A 5526-nucleotide genomic window follows, 5' to 3' on the forward strand; every position below is an offset into this window, starting at 1 on the left:
GTGCTTTCATCTGCTCCTCAATATCGGTGTGCTTTCACCTGCTCCTCAATATCGATGTTCTTTCATCTGCTTTTCAATATCAGGCTGCTTTCATCTGCTCCTCAATACCGATGTGCTTTCGTCTGCTCGTCAATATCGATTTGCTTTCATGTGCTCCTCAACATCAAGGTGCTTTCATCTGTTCATCAATAACAAGGTGCCTTCACTTGCTCCTTAATATCAAGGCGCTTTCATCTGCTCCTCAATATCGATGTGCTTTCATATGCTCATTAATATCGAGGTATATAATCATTACCAGGTAAATAGTTCAGGATATGATAGATAAGCTTAAGAAGAACAAGTCGCCAGGTCCTGACAGGATATTTCCGAGGGTATTAAAGGAATTAGGTGATGTAATCAGTGGCCCACTAACCGACATCCTTAAGATGTCGGTAAATACTGGCTATGTGCCCAGCTTATGGAAAGTAGCTAATGTGACGCCGATTTTCAAAAAGAAGGACAGGTCAGCTGCTTCAAACTATCGCCCAATTAGCTTAACATCGGTTATAGGCAAGATGCTGGAGTCCATAATAGCCAGGAACATTCGGGAGCATCTAGAGAAACACAGCTTAATTCATGACTCGCAGCATGGGATCACGAAAGGTAGGTCATGCCTCACTAATGTCTTGTCCTTCTACAGTAAAGTATTTGAGGCGGCAGACAGAGATGAAAACTATGATGTAATCTACCTTGATTTTAGTAAAGCGTTTGACAAAGTTCCTCACCAACGACTGTTGCTTAAATTACAGGCTCACGGTGTAGAGGATAAGGTTTCGAACTGGGTCAAGGCTTAGCAATGGGAAGCAAAGAGTGCAAATCAATGGTAAAATATCTGACTGGAGATGTGTTACGGGTGGGGTCCCACAAGGCTCGGTATTAGGTCCACTCTTGTTTATTATTTATATCAATGATTTAGATACAGGAATTAGTAGTGATGTCAGTAAATTTGCAGATGATACCAAGATCGGTAGAGTAATTGAGTCGGATCAGGACGCTAGTATTCTCCAGGATGAACTAAACAGATTGTATGACTGGGCGGATAAATGGCAGACGGAGTTCAATGTAGGGAAGTGCAGTATTCTGAGTGTAGGTAGGAACAACCCCTCTCACAACTATTGCTTAAATGACACTCTCATACGCAGGTCTGGGTGCGAGAGGGATTTAGGGGTCTTAGTGAGCTCTGATCTCTGTCCAAGGGCACAATGCATTCAAGCTAGAAATCGAGCAAATAGGGTACTGGGATTTATTTCAAGGAGCGTAAGCAACAGAAGCGCCGAAGTCTTCCTCAAACTATATTTAGCATTAGTTAGACCTCATCTTGACTATGCGGTTCAGTTCTGGTCACCTTACTATAGAATGGATATCAAAATGTTAGAATCAGTGCAGAGGAGGATGACTAAGATGATTCAGGGGTTGAGAAACTTGCCATACGAGGAAAGACTCAAACAGTTAAACTTGCATTCTCTAGAAAGGCGAAGGGTGCGTGGAGACATGATCGAGGTTTATAAATGGATGAAGGGCTTTAATAAGGGAGATATTCATAAGGTTTTGTTGGTAAGAGAACCGGGTAGGACACGAAGTAATGGGTTTAAACTGGATAAATTCAGATTTAACAGGGACATAGGCAAAAATTTGTTTACCAACAGGGTTGTGAATGAGTGGAATAGGCTTAGCAGTCATGTGGTGAGTGCCAATACAATTGTCACATTCAAAAATAGATGAGATAAATTCATGGACAGCGATACTAGGTGGGGTTAGATACACGGGAGTCTAGGGTCAAAGGAACTGCCTTGTATAGGCCTACCAGCCTCTTGCAGATTCCAATGTTCTTATGTTCTTATGTTATCTGACTGGCGAGATGTCAAAACCGGTGTTCCACAGGGGTCGATGTTGGGACCTGTTCTGTTTTTAGTGTACGTAAATGACATTGACGAGGGGCTATCGTGTAAAATATCGAAATTTACCGACGATACAAACATAGCCAGCAGAGTCACTACGACAACGGATGAAGAACACTTCCAAGCTGATCTCGATCGTTTGAGCAGTCCCAGTAGCTAAATTATATTGTTTGTTATAGAGTTGTTTATTTATATATTTATAATGTTGTTTTAATTTGTTTTATTTTGTTTTGTTTTTGTTTTGTCTTGTTTTGCTTTGTTTACTTTGTTCTTTTCTTTTCTTTTCCTTTTCTTTTCTTTTCTCTTGATGTTTTCTTTTCTTTTCTCATGATGTTTTCTTTTCTTTTCTTTCTGTTGGTGTTGCTGGCTGTGGATGAGCCTCCTCCTCCCCAGAAGACTCACCCGTCACCCGCCCTGCGGCCCCAGGGGCCGAAAGCTCGATGACTTTTTAGTTATTTTCTTGATATTGTAATTTCATTTTCTTTTCTCGATGATTTAATTTCCTTTCTCTAGCCTCTATCTTGACTGTGTGGGTTAGCCTCCTTCTCCCCAGAGGAGATTCACCCGTCACCCACCCTGCGGCCCCAGGGGCCGAAAGGTGGATGACTTTTCTGTTTTCCTTTTCTTGATGTTTCTATCATCCTTTCTGGTGTTCCTGGGTCTGAACGAGCCGCTTTCCTCCCAGAAGAGACTCGCCCATAATTTTGTGATGTTGGTTTGGGCCGAAAGGTGGATGATTCTTTTCATTTCCATTTTCATTTTTCTAGTGTTACTTCTCTGCATTTTCCTTCCGGTGTTACTTCACATTTCTTCTTCTTGTGTTATTTATCTTCAAATTCCTTCTTCTTGTGTTACTCTTTTCAAATTCCTTCTTCTGCCTAACACTATTCAATACCTTCTTCTGTGTTACTCTTTTCAATACCTTCTTCTGTGTTACTCTTTAAAATACCTTCTTCTGTAACTCTTTTCAATACCTTCTTCTGTGTAACTCTTTTCAATACCTTCTTCTGTGTAACTCTTTTCAATACCTTCTTCTGTGTAACTCTTTTCAATACCTTCTTCTGTGTAACTCTTTTCAATACCTTCTTCTGTGTAACTCTTTTCAATACCTTCTTCTGTGTAACTCTTTTCAATACCTTCTTCTGTGTAACTCTTTTCAATACCTTCTTCTGTGTTACTCTTTTCAATACCTTCTTCTGTGTTAATCTTTTCAATACCTTCTTCTGTGTAACTCTTTTCAATACCTTCTTCTGTGTTACTCTTTCAATACCTTCTTCTGTGTAACTCTTTTCAATACCTTCTACTGTGTAACTCTTTTCAATACCTTCTTCTGTGTTACTCTTTTCAATACCTTCTTCTGTAACTCTTTTCAATACCTTCTTCTGTGTAACTCTTTTCAATACCTTCTTCTGTGTTACTCTTTTCAATACCTTCTTCTGTAACTCTTTTCAATACCTTCTTCTGTGTTACTCTTTTCAATACCTTCTTCTGTGTAACTCTTTTCAATACCTTCTTCTGTGTTACTCTTTTCAATACCTTCTTCTGTGTAACTCTTTTCAATACCTTCTTCTGTGTTACTCTTTTCAATACCTTCTTCTGTGTTACTCTTTTCAATACCTTCTTCTGTGTTACTCTTTCAATACCTTCTTCTGTGTTACTCTTTTCAATACCTTCTTCTGTGTAACTCTTTTCAATACCTTCTTCTGTGTTACTCTTTCAATACCTTCTTCTGTGTAACTCTTTTCAATACCTTCTTCTGTGTTACTCTTTTCAATACCTTCTTCTGTGTTACTCTTTTCAATACCTTCTTCTGTGTTACTCTTTTCAATACCTTCTTCTTGTGTAACTCTTTTCAAATTCCCTCTTCTTGTGTTACTCTTCTCAACTTCCTTCTTCTTGCGTTACTTCATATGCCTTCTTCTAGTGTTACTTCTCTTCATTTTCCTTCTTCTGGTGTTCCCTTCTTTCCCTTCCTTCTCTCGGTGTCTCCATATCGTCTTTTCCTGGTTTTGTATGTTGGAACGCGTTAGTCTCCTTCTCCCCAGAGAAGACCCGCCATACCAACATACAAGACGCTTTAAACAAAGCAAAACAAGACTTTTTTTTTAGGATTTTTTGGTGTTGTATTGTTTGGATTTTCGTTTTTATCGTAGTTGGCATGACACTTGCCTTGCTTAGGGGAATTGTACCTCCCCATGCGTCGAACCTTCCATTGGAACGTGTCATTAACGCGTCGTCTGGCTAATAAGAGGTCAGTAACTGCATGTCTTGCTGCCACTTCACGCCCCCCCAACCCCCGGACCCTCGGGATCTCCGACACCTCCGTGGACGCTCCGGGGGAGCCGAGGCGCCCTGCCGGAGCCCTGAGCCCTGCGACGCTCGCCAGGAAGGCCTTGGGCCCCCTGACGCTCCCCAGCCCCGCGAGGCGAGGAGGGTGGATAGCAAGATAAGCCTCTTAAAATTCCAGACGGGATTAATTCAAATCAATCGAAAATACAGTGAAGGCGCCGGAGACCGTTTTTGTTGGATCAAGGATGGCAGGACGAAGGCCAAAGGAAGGTGACAGAGGAAGGGAGGAATAAAGGAGGGAAGGTGACAGGAGGAAGGGAGGATGGAGAAAGATGACAGGACGAAGGAAGGAACGAGGGAAGGAAGGAAGGAAAGCAACAACGAGGGAAGGAAGGAAGGAAGGAAGGAACGAGGAAAGGAAGGAAAGTGATGTGACGAAAGTGGGAAGTTGAAAGGGCGAAGGAAGGAGACTGAACCGCCAAGATTCTGCCCGGGGTTGGCGCGAATGGCGAGGCCCCGAGCTGACTGACTTGGCGACTATATTATAGTGTTGCTGCCTCGGCCTGTTCCGTTACTTTACTTCCCTGATTTGCTCACCACGGCCTTCGCCTTTGCTGTCCTTCATCTTCCACCTTTGATTAGATAGTTAGTGTAGCTTATCACAAACAGCCTCGTACGGACCAGCAGGCCTGCTGTTGTTTGTTCTCTCTTTGTGTTTCTTTGTTCCTCCTCCTCCTCCTTTAAAAAGAAAAAAAAAACAGACCTCGTGGTTGCCTTATATGAGGACTGTAAGAGAATAAAGTTACCTCCTCCTCCACCTTCACCTCCTCCTCCTTCTCCTTCTCCACCTCCACTTCCACCTCCACCTTCACCTCCTCCTCCTTCTCCTTCTCCACCTCCACTTCCACCTCCACCTCCTCCTCCCTCTCGTTTCTCCACAAACTTCATAGTCTCAAAAATATTAACAGAAACACATCAAAACACTATACATATTCCTTAATCTTGAGAGAGAGAGAGAGAGAGAGAGAGAGAGAGAGAGAGAGAGAGAGAGAGAGAGAGAGAGAGAGAGAGAGAGAGAGAGAGAGAGAGAGAGAGAGAGAGAGAGAGAGAGAGAGTAAAGTAGGAATCGATTAATGAGTTGGGTTTGTAAACGCATTAGAACGGGACTAATTGTCAATAATATCGCGATCTAAGGATTATGGGGATTAAGGGAGTGACGATTATGAGATTAAGGGAGTGACAGTGGCAGGGAGGGAGGGAGGGCTGGGAGGTGAGAGAGGATTGAGGAGACCGGGAATGG

This window comes from Eriocheir sinensis, unplaced genomic scaffold, assembly GCF_024679095.1.
Source record: "Eriocheir sinensis breed Jianghai 21 unplaced genomic scaffold, ASM2467909v1 Scaffold120, whole genome shotgun sequence".
Classification (NCBI taxonomy): Eukaryota; Metazoa; Arthropoda; class Malacostraca; order Decapoda; family Varunidae; genus Eriocheir; species Eriocheir sinensis.